This window comes from Littorina saxatilis, linkage group LG7, assembly GCF_037325665.1.
Source record: "Littorina saxatilis isolate snail1 linkage group LG7, US_GU_Lsax_2.0, whole genome shotgun sequence".
NCBI lineage: Eukaryota > Metazoa > Mollusca > Gastropoda > Littorinimorpha > Littorinidae > Littorina > Littorina saxatilis.
In genome coordinates this window covers 30,207,341-30,224,521 of record NC_090251.1, presented here as the reverse complement: position 1 = coordinate 30,224,521, position 17,181 = coordinate 30,207,341, and positions in this window count along the sequence as shown.

The window sequence follows — 17,181 nt, the reverse complement described above, 5'->3', positions numbered from 1 at the left end:
CACACACACACAGCATATTAACTCTACCTGTCCCAAGATAGGCCAATATTGGTCCTAAGAGGACGTAAAAACTAAGTAGTCAGTCACAGAAGATATCAAAGAATTATTAAAGCGAGTGCTGTCCCAGCCTGTCCCCCACACGGTCTACTCCTTGTCGTGGGGTGGGGGCTTGAGTATCTCGATAACCCGGAGAGCTATGCCAGCCGGAGCAAATGCTCCTGGTAGGGCCACCCATGCTGGACAGGTCAAAGGATAGAGGTCAGACTAAGCTAGACCAGCTCCCCCATGAGTCTAAAATGGTTTGCGTAGGGTCAACACCCCTGCCTAGAAAAAGACTACGTTACAGAAGCATCAACGACAAATATCCAAGACACATGCCTGGAGGAGGAAGGGTCTCCATCAAGGAGATCTATGACGTCCAACAGTGAAAGCCGAAAGGAAGCTGCGAGACCGACCCCCCTTCTGACCACCAGGCGAACAACGAGAATAGCCACCTGGAACGTGCAGACCATGTACCAAGCTGGGAAGACACTGCAGGTAGCAAGAGAGATGAAGAAGTACAAGATCCAAGTACTGGGAATAAGCGAAGCAAGGTGGACAACATCTGGAAGGGTGAGACTCTCATCAGGAGAAGAAGTTTTGTATTCGGGACACCAAGAAGAAGGAGCCCCACACACGTTAGGCGTAGCGCTGATGCTGGCGCCGGAGGCACAGAGAGCACTCATCGGCTATGAAGCTATCAGCCCCCGCATCATCACAGCAAAGTTTGCCACCAAGAAGAAGAACATCAACCTGAACATCATCCAGTGCTATGCCCCAACAAACGATGAGCCAGACGTGGAAAAGAAGGACAACTACTACCGGCAGTTACAAGCAGTCCTGGACGGGATAAAGGACAGAGATATAACGCTGGTGATGGGAGATTTCAATGCCAAAGTTGGAGGGGACAACGCAGGATACGAGGACATCATGGGGAAACATGGACTGGGGCAGATGAACGACAACGGAGAACGCTTTGCAGAGATGTGTGCCTTGAACCAACTGGTGATAGGAGGAAGCGTCTTCCCCCACAAGCGAATACACAAGGCCACCTGGATTTCACCTGACCATGTCACAGAGAACCAGATTGACCACATCTGCATCAACAAAAAGTTCAGACGATCATGGATGGATGTACGGGTGATGAGGGGAGCAGATGTGTACACAGACCACCAGCTAGTTACCACAACAGTCAGACTGCGATTAAAGAAACACCACAACTCAAACAACGCTAGGGTTAAGTTCAACGTGGGAATGCTAAGAGATGAAGAAGTACGCACAAGATTCCAGATAAGCCTCACCAACAGATTCCAGCCACTTCAAGGGATGATCGAAGAAGATGAGGCAGACATAAAGAGCCAGTGGGAACACTACAGCAAGATGTGGAAGGATACCTGCGAGGAAGTGGTGGGCAAGAAAAAATCGCAGCACAAGGAATGGATTTCTGCAGACACCATTCAGAAAATTGAAGATAGGAAGAAGAAGAAGAAAGCGAGGAACGAGAGCAGAACGAGAGCAGGCAAAGCAAAGGCACAGAAAGAGTACACAACGGCGGAGAAAGAAGTAAAGAAAGGAATAAAGAAGGACAAGAAAAACTACATAGACAACCTGGCGAAGGAGGCAGAAGAAGCTGCAGGACAGGGAAATCTGAAAGATCTCTACATGACGACCAAGAAGTTAGCAGGAAAATTTCAGCAGACCGACAAACCAGTGAGGGACAAGAATGGGGATCCAATAACGACGACAGACGATCAGATGAAGCGATGGGCGGAACACTTCAAGGAGCTATTGAACAGACCCACCCCTGCAGCACCACCGGACATCAGGCCAGCAGAGACAGAACTGCCCATCAACACAGACAAGCCCACAAAGGAGGAAATCAAGAAAGCCATAATGTCACTAAAAAATGGAAAAGCGTCGGGGCCAGATGAGATACCGGCAGAAGCCATCAAAGCAGACATGGAGACATCTATTAGTTTGTTCCACAGTCTGTTTGGCAAGATTTGGGAGGAGGAAGAGGTGCCACCTCAATGGAGAGAAGGCATCATCATCAAGATTCCAAAGAAAGGGGATCTTCGAGACTGTGGAAACTACCGAGGGATCATGCTGCTGTCCGTGCCAGGGAAGGTTCTCAACCGAATCCTTTTGGATAGAATGAAGGAGGCAGTTGACACCAAGCTCAGGGATGAACAGGCGGGTTTCAGGAAGAACAGATCCTGTCCTGACCAGATTGCCAGTTTACGCATCATAGTGGAGCAGTCGCTGGAGTGGAAGTCTCCTCTATACATCAACTTCATTGATTATGAGAAAGCCTTCGACAGCGTGGACAGAGAGTCACTGTGGAAACTCATGCGGCACTACGGCATTCCAGAGAAATTCATCTCCCTCATCCGGGGCACCTACCAGGATATGAAGTGTAGAGTCGCACATGCTGGCCAGCTATCCGACAGTTTTGAGGTGAAAACGGGGGTACGACAAGGATGTATACTGTCACCATTCCTATTTCTTCTGGCTATCGACTGGATCATGAAGACCACAACAGCAGGCAGGAGAAATGGGATACAATGGACACTCTTCGATCAACTGGAAGACCTCGACTTTGCGGATGATCTTGCCCTCCTTTCCCACAACCATGCCCAAATGCAAGACAAGACTACTCACCTGGAGACAATATCAGCCGGTGTAGGACTCAAGATCAACAAGAGGAAAACTGAATTGATTAAGACCAACACCACAGCCGACAATCCGGTGATGATCAATGGGGAGCCCATCAAGGAAGTGGAGTCCTTTGTTTACCTGGGGAGCATCATTGACGGACAAGGAGGCTCGGACAGGGACGTCAAAGCAAGGATTGGGAAAGCACGGGGAGCCTTTGTCATGCTAAAGAAGATCTGGAGTTCCAAGGAGATTAGCCAAAGGACGAAGCTTCGGATCTTCAATTCAAATGTCAAGTCTGTTCTTCTCTATGGGTGTGAGACATAGAGGACAACAGAGACCATGCTGGGAAAGATCCAAATCTTTGTCAACACCTGCTTGAGGCGCATCCTAAACATCAGATGGACGGACAGAATCCGAAATGAAGACCTTTGGCAGAGAGCTGACCAGAAACCAGCGGCGCAGCAAATTCTCCGGAGGAAATGGGGCTGGATAGGGCACACCCTGAGAAAGCCAGCATCCAGTATCACGAGGCAAGCCCTGAAGTGGAATCCACAAGGGAAAAGGAAGAGAGGCCGGCCGCGCAACAGCTGGAGACGAGACACTGAAGCAGAGATCAACAGGCAGGGGAAGACCTGGAGCCAGATCGAAAGGGCAGCCCAGGACCGTGTCGGATGGAGAATTGTCGTCGATGGCCTATGCTCCCCCGGGGGTTCATAATGGCCTAAGAAAGTAAGTAAGTGTCCCAGCCTGTGCCGAATTCTTTAACAATAGTGCATCGTCAGTGATAGAACTGTATGCCACCTCGTTCAAACACGATACGAAGGAAAAGTTTATTGCTGTCGTAGTCGCTTCTGTGAGAAATTCGACCAGTAATTGTCTTGTTTATTCGGCTTGCTTGAGTGCGCTTGTCTCCTATGATAAGGTATACACAAGCCTTACCTGCAAGCCTGTTTGAAGCCCCTTTAATCTTAACTTTAGTAATTTTCTGCAAGAAAACGACTCGTAATGCTTAATTTGACGTTAAAAGCAGAACACTCCATAATGGCGCTTAATGTGATGTTAAAGTGATATTACTCATCAGCTAACTCATTAAAAAAAACCTAGAAAGAGTCTTAACATCTGTTAACCCGTGATTTGTAAAAATGTAAAAACCATTTTACAAATGACGTCGAACCTAAAACCGCGATTTGTAGTTTTTTTTTTAAATACACACACCATTAAAATGGTTCTAATATAATGATCCTAGCGCAGTTCACGAACAAAACAAAAAAATGCTTTGTGGCCATAAACTGCGTAATGACCGAGCATTATTATGAATGGCAGCGGTTTCTTCTTGTTATCATTATTAACTGAACTTTTAAGATATTATAATTTTAGGTGTAGAACACAGTCTACGCTGAGCATTTTTAATTCATTGTAAGTTTAATAACGGAAAGGGGAAACGAGAGAGAGTATACAAGGAAGATAGTTAGTGTGTGTGTGTGTGTGTGTGTGTGTGTGTGTGTGTGTGTGTGTGTGTGTGTGCCAGTGTGTGTGTGTGTGCGGACGAGCCTGCGTGCTTGTGCGTGTGTAATTGTGGGTGTCTGTATCCATGAGTGATTGCAAAGAATGTTATGGATCTTTTTAGTGGAATTTTAAACTTTTAGTGATTGAGATGTTATTTATGTTTTAACCGCCTGACACTGCGAGGCAATTTTCCTTGTTTTTATAAGGACATTAAAATCTTTGAGTCTGTCACACCCTCATTATATTTAGTCAAGTTTTGACTAAATATTTTAACATCGAGGGGGAATCGAAACGAGGGTCGTGGTGTATGTGCGTGTGTATGTGTGTGCGTGTGTGTGTGCGTGTGTGTGTGTGTAGAGCGATTCAGACTAAACTACTGGACCGATCTTTATGAAATTTGACATGAGAGTTCCTGGGTATGAAATCCCCGAAAGTTTTTTTCATTTTTTTGATAAATGTCTTTGATGACGTCATATCCGGCTTTTCGTGAAAGTTGAGGCGGCACTGTCACGCCCTCATTTTTCAACCAAATTGGTTGAAATTTTGGTCAAGTAATCTTCGACGAAGCCCGGACTTCGGTATTGCATTTCAGCTTGGTGGCTTAAGGCAGGTCAAATGGAGACAGGGACATTACTCTTCATACACAAAGGGAAGCCACTGAGTTGTGTCGCCATTTTTTCCTGGCAGGCTGGGAATTCGAACACATCGAACAGAGAACGCAGAAGAAGAAGAACACGTCGAACATTCGAATGACGTAAATAGAACAAACGTCACATTTTTCAGGCAGCGTAAGTGAATGACGTCAGAAAATGACGACACCGCCAGAAATAAAAACAATGCGACACGCCTCCCAACCACGAGGTCAAAAACACGTGGGCATCTAATGAAATCGGTACAAAGCCGTTCTCTTTGCCAGTGACATCGTAATAATCACCAAAGCTAACATTGAAGCTCCGGTAGCAGGTAAGAGAGTGTCTCCCAACCCGTGATGCTCACAGCGTGATTGCATCAGAATACCACATGTTAAAACCGGTGTTTGAACTAGAATAACAGCCAGTAGTATTAAGAACAAGTGTCTTGTGTATGCAGCCCTCTTTCTACTGTACGCTGGCAGCAGATAATACAATAATTGAAGTCCTTCGAGGCATAAGGGGCCCATAAGGCGAAAAATTGCTTTAATTCCACCCTCAAAAAGTCCCAGCCTTCAAACCGTAACAAATAACAGTACGCACTATTAAGCAAAATTATAAACCAAGCCTTGATTATTAATTTTTATTATTACACTTGTATCAAACAAGTGACCTCCACCTTTTGATTGGCGTTTTTATTACATTTGAATCGGACTTGTGGCCTTTCAAAGTTGCGGTGACCTTTGACTTTCAACAGAGGTCATATGTAACAGTGGTTTTTAAAAACATAATTTAGTTGGCTCATATATCTGAGACAAATGATCGGACAACAGCCCTTTACATTATCGTGACACATATTTTTCTGAGGCACACTGGACAGTAATAGTGCAAAGGGTGGGGTTAATCAAGGGAGTGAACCCCCCCTAAAAACACCACCAACCTGTCGTTTTTATATTTAGTCAAGTTTTAACTAAATATTTTAACATCGAGGGGGAATCGAAACGAGGGTCGTGGTGTATGTGTGTGTGTGTGTGTGCGTGTGTGCGTGTATGTGTGTGTGTAGAGCGATTCAGACTAAACTACTGGACCGATCTTTATGAAATTTGACATGAAAGTTCCTGGGTATGAAATCCCCGAACGTTTTTTTCATTTTTTTGATAAATGTCTTTGATGACGTCATATCCGGCTTTTCGTGAAAGTTGAGGCGGCACTGTCACGCCCTCATTTTTCAACCAAATTGGTTGAAATTTTGGTCAAGTACTCTTCGACAAAGCCCGGGGTTCGGTATTGCATTTCAGCTTGGTGGCTTAAAAATTAATTAATGACTTTTTTCATTAAAAATCTGAAAATTGTAAAAAAAAATAAAAATTTATAAAACGATCCAAATTTACGTTTATCTTATTCGCCATCATTTGCTGATTCCAAAAACATATCAATATGTTATATTCGGATTAAAAACAAGCTCTAAAAATTAAATATATAAAAATTATTATCAAAATTTTTTTTCGAAATCAATTTAAAAACACTTTCATCTTATTCCTTGTCGGTTCCTGATTCCAAAAATATATAGATATGATATGTTTGGATTAAAAACACGCTCAGAAAGTTAAAACGAAGAGAGGTACAGAAAAGCGTGCTATCCTTCTCAGCGCAACGAATACCCCGCTCTTCTTGTCAATTCCACGTGCACTGCCTTTGCCACGGGCGGTGGAGTGACGATGCTACGAGTATACGGTCTTGCTGCGTTGCGTTGCGTTCAGTTTCATTCTGTGAGTTCGACAGCTACTTGACTAAATATTGTATTTTCGCCTTACGCGACTTGTTTTTGTTTTTTTTAATGCCGTTTTGATCGCTCTTGCGTTTACAACCCATCTCATCAAATCGTAATTTATTTCCAGGCTACCAGCAATAAAATACCTCAACATGAGGAACAAATTTAAAATAAACTCTGGCAAAAGACGTGACGTCACAAAGTTTGAGTATGCGCAACATTTTCGTTTACCAGTGCACTTCGTTACCTGCCCATTGCTGCTTTGGGTGATATTTTTTAAATGACTATTCCTATGCAGATGTTTGTGTAATTGGCCGTTTTCAAAACATACCCATTTTTCGATTTTTCGGTCCAAAATTCAAAACGGGCACTGTCTTCCGAGACTCATAGCTCCGAAACGAACCCACTACCCTATATTTTTTTTATGCTGAATGCATAGCAGACAGATCGAACTTAAAAAATAACCAACTTTTGGGAGAAACCAAATTATATTTAACGGGTCCAGTGAACTACCTTAAAAATTAATTAATGACTTTGGTCATTAAAAATCGGAAAATTGTAAAAAAAAATAAAAATTTATAAAACGATCCAAATTTACGTTCATCTTATTCTCCATCATTTGCTGGTTCCAAAAACATATAAATATGTTATATTCGGATTAAAAACAAGCTCTGAAAATTAAATATATAAAAATTATTATCAATTTTTTTTTATATTTAGTCAAGTTTTGACTAAATATTTTAACATCGAGGGGGAATCGAAACGAGGGTCGTGGTGTATGTGCGTGCGTGCGTGTGTGCGTGCGTGTGTGTGTGTGTGTGTGTAGAGCGATTCAGACTAAACTACTGGACCGATCTTTATGAAATTTGACATGAGAGTTCCTGGGTATGAAATCCCCGAACGTTTTTTTCATTTTTTTGATAAATGTCTTTGATAACGTCATATCCGGCTTTTCGTGAAAGTTGAGGCGGCACTGTCACGCCCTCATTTTTCAACCAAATTGGTTGAAATTTTGGTCAAGTAATCTTCGACGAAGCCCGGGGTTCGGTATTGCATTTCAGCTTGGTGGCTTAAAAATTAATTAATTGGTCATTAAAAATCTGAAAATTGTTAAAAAAAAATAAAAATTTATAAAACGATCCAAATTTACGTTTATCTTATTCTCCATCATTTGCTGATTCCAAAAACATATAAATATGTTATATTCGGATTAAAAACAAGCTCTGAAAATTAAATATATAAAAATTATTATCAAAATTAAATTGTCGAAATCAATTTAAAAACACTTTCATCTTATTCCTTGTCGGTTCCTGATTCCAAAAACATATAGATATGATATGTTTGGATTAAAAACACGCTCAGAAAGTTAAAACAAAGAGAGGTACAGAAAAGCGTGCTATCCTTCTTAGCGCAACTACTACCCCCTCTTCTTGTCAATTTCACTGCCTTTGCCATGAGCGGTGGCCTGACGATGCTACGAGTAAAATGGCATTGCGTTCAGTTTCATTCTGTGAGTTCGACATCTACTTGACTAAATATTGTATTTTCGCCTTACGCGACTTGTTTTCGAAATCAATTTAAAAACACTTTCATCTTATTCCTTGTTGGTTCCTGATTCCAAAAACATATAGATATGATATGTTTGGATTAAAAACACGCTCAGAAAGTTAAAACGAACAGAGGTACAGAAAAGCGTGCTATCCTTCTCAGCGCAACGAATACCCCGCTCTTCTTGTCAATTCCACGGGCACTGCCTTTGCCACGGGCGGTGGAGTGACGATGCTACGAGTATACGGTCTTGCTGCGTTGCGTTGCGTTCAGTTTCATTCTGTGAGTTCGACAGCTACTTGACTAAATGTTGTATTTTCGCCTTTCGACTTGTTTTTCCGTTACATTGATTGAAATTTTGGCAAAGCAATCTTCGACGAAGCCCGGGGTTTGGTATTGCATTTCAGCTTGGTGGCTTAAAAACTAATGAGTGAGTTTGGTCATTAAAAATCGGAAACTTGTAATTAAAATTATTTTTTTATTAAACGATCCAAAAACAATTTCATCTTATTCTTCGTCATTTTCTGATTCCAAAAACATATACATATGTTATATTTGGATTAAAAACAAGCTCTGAAAATTAAAAATATAAAAATTATGATCAAAATTAAATTTCCGAAATCGTTTTAAAAACTATTTCATCTTATTCCTTGTCGGTTCCTGATTCCAAAAACATATAGATATGATATGTTTGGATTAAAAACACGCTCAGAAACATGCTCAGAAAGTTAAAACGAAGAGAGGTACAGTAAAGCGTGCTATGAAGCACAGCGCAATCGCTACCGCACCAAACAGGCTCGTCACTTTCACTGCCTTTTGCACTAGCGGCGGACTACGTTCAGTTTCATTCTGTGAGTTCCACAGCTTGACTAAATGTAGTAATTTCGCCTTACGCGACTGGTTTTTTCTCTCTCAGAAACAAAGTTAGTTAGCGCAAAAATAATATAGTCGGTGCGGTTGCTGTCAAAACACAGTTTTCACTTGGTATTTGTTTTTGTAAATTGTACGTGCTGTCTTGAAACTGACATATATCGACCAGCCAAATAAAACGCTGGGTGCGGTTTGCACTGGTTTCTGTGTCTTCCTTCGTCTTTTGTTGACTTGTGTCTTTTGAATTCCTCAGAGTTGAAGATTTCGACGTCCGCCCATCCATTCTCCCACCCCGACCACGCTCCCATGGATGAAAGCTTTTTGATGAGTGACTATCTGCTGGACGCTGAGTCGTGATTTCTCCATGCAAACACATTTCAAACGCATAAATAATGCATAACATAAAATGGTTTTCTTAATTGTTCTAGCTATGACATTTGAAAGGAAACATTTTCAATCACACAAAGACATATCAAACAACGGATACAATTCTGTCTGCGACAACGTTAAATCTGGATCTTACGAAGACATTGTGAGAGCATGATTTATGCATTTATCTCAATGTAACGCTTTTCTGTCATCAAAGTGAAATATTCAGAAACAATATCTCCCAACTCACATATATGTAAATGCAATCTTCCAAAATTAAAGGATGAGCTGACATTGTTTGCTGAGGATATTGGAGGATAATAAGTGAAAATAAAAATCTTCAGATATGAGTTTTCTATGCCATTTTTTATACTGAATCTTTTGTTCCGGTTGTTTGTAGCACACACAACACGCAAACTGACGAAAGCGAGCATTTCAAAATTTGAAAAAGCAGCGAGTGTAATATAATTCTTGCACCCAGTGATCACCAAATGCCAAAAGAAAAGTGAGACAATAAGAACCTGCTCAGGATAACGTGAGCGAAACAAAAAAAACCACACACACACACACCGCACACGAGTACACACGCAGACACGCAGGCACGCAGGCACGCACACACACACACACACACACACACACACACACACACACACACACACACACACACACACACACACACACACACAATTATTAGGACAAACTGAACATAATTTATAAACTGCACAGTTAGAGCACAAAAGCACTTTAAGGGCAGGAGCTACCTTCAAATACACCCTTTTTCTTATCCAAGTCATTTGACCACATAAATTCGGTATGCTTTTGTTTCAATTGAAGTAGAGTGATAGCATACCATCAAAAACAAAATTGCTCTTAGATTGACTAAATTATTATTAAATAAAAAATAAGCAAAGCGTTGAATCGAAACATGTTTGTTCACGGATGACAAGATAATTTCAACACTATTCATCAGAATGACTTGAACTTTTGCAGAATTGTTTTAGACATTCTGATAGATGTTTCGTTCGAAACGATTTTCTCCAGGAAAAACAGTTAAAGAGATACAAATGTTGCTTTGTGGGTAAACAATTTATGAAAACTGGAAAATGTGTATCTCATTAAACTTTTTTTCCCTTGAGCTTATCCGTTCGAACAAATCATTTATCAGCATGTCTAACAAATTTTTGCTAAAGTTCAAATCATTCTGATGAATGGTGTTGAAATCATCTTGTCATCCGTGAACTAACATGTTTTGATTTAACGCTTTGCTTATTTTTCATTTAATATTTTTTACTAAGTCAATCTAAAAGCACATTTTGTTTTTTTATCATATACTATTACTCTACATACATTGAAGCAAAAGCACACCGAGTTTTAACACAAACAGTTCTGTTTCATGAATGCTATGGTCAAATGACTTGAAGAGAAAAACAGTGTATTTGAAGGTAGCTCCTGCCCTCAAAGATGTTTTGATGTTCAACCGATTCATTTGCCCGTGTGCAGCGTCACGCATATTAGACTTATTGATAACTTTTTTGTGTCTTTAATTTCATTTCTTTACATTGTTTGGTTTTCCCATCGTTGTAAATTTCAATAAGTAAAATCGGGAGACTCTGGTCTATGCAACAAACAATTTGGAGAAAAAAATCCTGTCCACATCGTGACGTCTATTCTTTGTTCAGATTAACAAAACTCACAGGACATTTTCAGTAAAACGGTACTCGTAAATTATTCATTACTTTCAAGTTTACGTTTGTCAGATATCATCTAACAGTTTGCACTTAGTTTTGTCGCAGAGTATATTTCAAGCAGGAAAAAAAAAACATAACATACGCTTGCGTTTTTCATCGCCTTGGAAAGAAAGTTACGCAGCAATGTAAAGCTCCGATCAAGGGGCTTCATGACTCATACTTCGCGGATTTTCTGAGCTCGGATTTTTACAAAATTCGCAGGAAATCTAGGCTTGTATTCCACACCAGACTGCAAAGTGCAACGTCGTCGCTCAAGCAGAAAAAGTTAATCCCATGATATATAAGTGGATCTTAGCGGAGGGATGGCTTGGCAGGCATGTGAAATAAGAGTCACACAATCGATAGCATTTGGTCGCAACGAAGAGAGAATCAAAAAAGCTACACTGCAAAATGATATTTTTGGGTTTTTAATTTTTTTTAAATTTTTGTCTCAGTTGCTTCAACCCTTACTTTTTTTTATGGCGGGGAGCATCCTTCTTCATTGCAAAATGATGTTGATTTATATAAATTGTCATAATTGATTGATTGCAGAGCGTGGAGAGAGAGTCAGGCATGCACTTCCGCGGCGGTTCAACAGTATTCGAACCTACCGATTTTAAGTGACAATTTTGTTGATCAATTCTTTCAATGCTACAAAGTAAAGACATAAAAACAAGTGTCTATAACAGACACCTACTGTGCCACAAATAGCATATCCTTTGCAGTCTCCTTCATTAGTATTACAGTATCGGTCAACCCAAAGCTTACAACATGTATGGCTCTCACAAAGTCTCGCCAACGAATCTTGACAGAATGATTGATGAAATCGTGAAGTCTAATTCAGCTCTATAATTATATAGCTATCACTTTCAGCGATGAGAAGTTTATGCTAAAACACGAATCTAACCTGCTAATGAAGGTTTTCTTCTTTAAACTTTCTGTTTTACCCCAAAAAATCTGACTTGAAAATAAATGGCACACTTGTAATACTTCTTGGGCTCCTTAGTTCGTTTGTCCCATTATTTATTACTATGTTCTTTTTTCGCTTTCTGCGTTCGTACGTTTGTTCGTCTGTTCTCTAGTTTGCAAATTCTTAAGTTCGTTTATTTTCTTTGTTTGATGTTGTTTTAAGTAGCTTAATTTTCCCAACAATACTTTGAGGGAAATCTGAGGTAATAAGCAGCGCACTTTCATTTCTCACCGGGCCATTTCAAAATTTCTGTTTTTGTTCTACATAAAACGCTCAACAAAAGCCTCATTAAGCACGTGTGTTTTTGTTTGGATGCACTCTATAACCTTAACAGCTTCACAAAAATAGGCACGTCAGTAAAGATATTGTCGTCAAAGAAAGTGAAGAAACTAGCAAACAAAACGTACGCATTGAAATCTCCCTCAAAAACAGGTACAACAAGCCAGGATTGTCTTCTAGCCTCAGTGTTCTGCTAACGTAAACAGCCAACTTTTAAAACACACAAATATCCTAGTCAGCTCTGAAACCACGGAAATTAGGCCACTCAGAAAAGTGTCACATTTTCCAACTGATTTAAACCGCCAATTCGTTTGACACCTTCTTTCAGGGATTAGTTTTCACTGCTCTCCAGCTTTCCGGTGAGAACATTGATTTCCTTCCCTAAACAAGCAGGCTTTCTGTGTGTGTCTGTTGTTTTAGGGTCTCTGAGGTTACTTTTTCTGCAGCCAAAACATTAGAGTTAGAATAAGACTCCGACATGACCACAAACAGACAAATAACAAAACTATATGCAAGAGAGAGAGAGAGAGAGAGAGAGAGAGAGAGAGAGAGAGAGAGAGAGAGAGAGAGAGAGAGAGAGAGACTTCCACGCACACACACACACAAACACACACACACATACACGCACACACACACACATACACACAAACAAACACACAGGCGCGCGCGCAAGCACACACACACGAACGCACATATGCACGTACGCACGCACACGCACACACACACACGAGCGCGCACACTGCGCGACAGGTTCAAAGACCACGGGTATAAACACTTCAAGTTCAGAGACAGAGAGAGATAGAGAGCAGTTATTTTGGAACAGATCAGAAAGATACCCACAGAATTGATTTATTTGCTTTCCTTTCTCAAAAATCTATCATAGCGACTGTAACAAGTTGCAACATATTTGCATGTACTATCGGATCCTTCCGCGTTTTGATAAGGGTATTTGCATGTTCCACTGATAACATTCTGAACTCAGGTCAAAATGAGTTCGGCTCATTCTCTCCCAGAGAGACAACTGCGCAATAGCCGTGGAGCGATGCTTATCAGAATGCACTGTTAAGTGTTAATGCGATTATTGACACTTCCCACGGTTTCATTTCATTTTCGAAAGTATCGTGTTTAGTTTTTATCATAGCAATTAAGATGTCTCGTCTCGAGGCAAATTGATCTTCTTTTGCAGAATTGTCACATTTGTTTTTTCTCCTTTAATTGTCTGTCTGTCAATCAGTCTCCGTTTTTCCCATCCCCGCATTGGCTCGCAGGGACACATGTACACACACACATTCGTATTCGTATTCACACACACACACACAGACACACACAGACTCACACGCACTCACACGCGCGCAGATACACACACACACACACACGCATACACACTCACACACACCACACACACACCACACACACACACACAGACACACACACTCACACACGCACGTTCGCACGCATACACACACACACACAAAAACACACATACACACACACTCCAACACACACACACTCACACACACACACACACACACATACACGTCAGAGTTCAAAGTTCTGGTACGGTCACCACGTGCATCGTCTTCCAATCCAGCACTGTTAATCAACATCGAGCTTTCCGAAATGAAATGAAATGCAACCATGCAGAAGAGTCATACCTAATGGAAAACTAATCATCATTGACCACTGGTGATCGATACTTCATTAATATTACACATTTTCCCTCGCTCCATGGTGACCCATGGTGGATGCAACACGCGGCAGCAGGACAATGGCATTGTTGCGATTAGGGGTCGAGCAAAGAACACCTCGATCCACACACGCTTTGGTGTTTCAAGAAATGTTTGAAATGTCTTTTTAAAGTCGCTTCTCTGGATGTTTTTGGTGCCAGAATTGTTGAAAACTTGCCAGTCCAGTCGATCCGGCCTGCACGAATCAGACTATTATGTTACCTTGTTATTTTGAGAAATGATAGGAAGACCGCCATACCTCTCTCTGTGCCCGTCTGATTTTCCCTCTCCCTGGTCCTAGCATAATAATCACGACATGTCCCAAACAGACGCTTGTTCTGAAGGCAGCATAGCACAAGAAAAATGTTCATTCAAAATGAACAGCGTCGATGCAATGTCCACCAAAGATTTATTTTGGGAAGTGTTAAAAGGTTAGGGTCAAAAGTCAATGAATTGCATGTTGTGCTGGATATATAAATTGTTTATTTCAGTCAATGCTTGCTATGAATTGATCAAACAGCCACAAGAAAAAACAAGTCGCGTAAGGCGAAATTACTACATTTAGTCAAGCTGTGGAACTCACAGAATGAAACTGAACGTAGTCCGCCGCTAGTGCAAAAGGCAGTGAAAGTGACGAGCCTGTTTGGCGCGGTAACGGTTGCGCTGTGCTTCATAACACGCTTTACTGTACCTCTCTTCGTTTTAACTTTCTGAGCGTGTTTTTAATCCAAACATATCATATCTATATGTTTTTGGAATCAGGAACCGACAAGGAATAAGATGAAATAGTTTTTAAAACGATTTCGGAAATTTAATTTTGATCATAATTTTTATATTTTTAATTTTCAGAGCTTGTTTTTAATCCAAATATAACATATTTATATGTTTTTGGAATCAGAAAGGGATGAAGAATAAGATGAACGTAAATTTGGATCGTTTTATAATTTATTTATTTTTTTTACAATTTTCAGATTTTTAATGACCAAAGTCATTAATTAATTTTTAAGCCACCAAACTGAAATGCAATACGGAAGTCCGGCCTTCGTCGAAGATTGCTTGGCCAAAATTTCAATCAATTTGATTGAAAAATGAGGGTGTGACAGTGCAGCCTCAACTTGTACAAAAAAGCCGGATATGACGTCATAAAAGACGTTTATAAAAAATAAAAAAAAATAAAAACGTCCTGGAATATCATTCCCAGGAAGTCTCATGTCAAATTTCATAAAGATCGGTCCAGTAGTTTAGTCTGAATCGTTCTACCCACACACACACAGACACACACACACACACACACACACACACACACACACACACACACACACACACACACACACACACACACACACGCACATACACCAAGACCCTCGTCTCGATTCCCCCCTCTATGTTAAGACATTTAGTAAAAACTTTTTAATTAAAAAATAGAGCTTGTTTGAAACAGGTAGAAAGGAAGAGTTGATATTGCAATATCTGTACGTGGGAATGTGGTGAAAAAGAGTGCTAAAAGTAGTAAGTCGGCCTCAGATCCATTTCAAATATTTATTGCAGAAAAACAAAATACAAATTAAAAACAAAACCACAGAACCATTACTAGGTGTCATAGGAATGTTTGAAAACAATAGTTTTAATTTTACACTGTAAATACAGGAATCAGAATTAAACACCTCAAATTGGCACATGCATAATGAATCACCTGGAATTGCAACATGGAGATACTGAAGTAATTGGAAACAAACACTTGAAATTGACAGAGAAACAATTGAAAATATATTACTGACATGAGCGTACAATTTAATGGAAGTGCATTTTTAGCACGAAGCATCCGCAGGAGGATGCACTAACAATTACATAGTGCCACAAAATGTGTACGGACATTTCACAACCGTGCATTATTAGCACAGAACACATACATGGGGGCGCACAAAACATTATTGTACCATGATGATGATCGGGATTGTTGAAGATCTTTTCTTGTGCAAGGCGCCCCTGTATGACCGCAACTGATCCAACCGGCCGCATCTGAACAAACGACGTCGAAACGGCGCGAAACACGTCCTCTCGGTTGGTCTCGGATTGACTCGGCTCCTCTCGGTCTTTTTTTTGTGTGTCTTTTTTTCTTTTCCTTATGGTCGGAGTGGTATATTTATGTACATCTTAGATTAAAAAAAACACCCGAAAGCTGTGTTTAATCGTTTCGCGTAAATTGTACATTTTTTTCAGCTTTGAAATTGTTTTGGCTTGGAGAGTCAGCGCGCTTTGGCTTGGAGACTATTTCTCCACAGGCACGTTCTTCCCAACCACAGATACCAGCGTCGTCCGCGACGCTGGAATAAGCCTCTCTGCCCTCGCCCTCGCCCAGCCCGCGAAGTGTTTTTACCGAAAACTTTGTGCTCATGCTCCGTGCGGCTAGCTTCGCGAAGCATACTTCGCGTGGTCGACCTCGCCCAGTTAAAGGACAGGTTTAATATGAGAAGGGAACTACTTCGCATGACTTGAATGCACTTACTGACCCACACCCTTTGTCATGTGTTTGTAGTCAGTGCCCAGTCCGATACTGCTTTGCGAGAAACATAGTAGGAATATTTTTCGCGGAGTCCTTCCCGTGAAAACTGAGATGTGCCCAGTAGGGTTGACCATAGACCAAATAGCCTGGACCGCCAACTCGTCACGTGACCCTTCGAGGTTACGACTCTCGACTTTCAGGGGCGCGTCGCGTCCGGTTTGAAAGCCAGCGATTCGAAGACAGTGAAAAGAAAGCACGCTCCAGTTATTTGTGACAATGGGAGGTGACAATGAACTGGATTTTCCAAAACTCCAAAGTAAACTTAACAAAACTCATCGAAAAACACGTTCCATATGTACTTTTGCTGAGTTTATTTTAGCATTTTCAGAACTTACCTCTGCAACTTCGTCCATGTTTACAATCGACACCGGATATCACGTCCCCCTGATTTCTGAAAGGCTTGTAAGCGAAGGTTCCTAAATGCGAGAGGCCGCTACCTCGTAATAGAGAGAAAGAGCGGAGAGAGAGCTAGTTGGCGGTCCAGGATAAATGGTCTATGGTTTGACAGAGGATAAGCCTATCAGG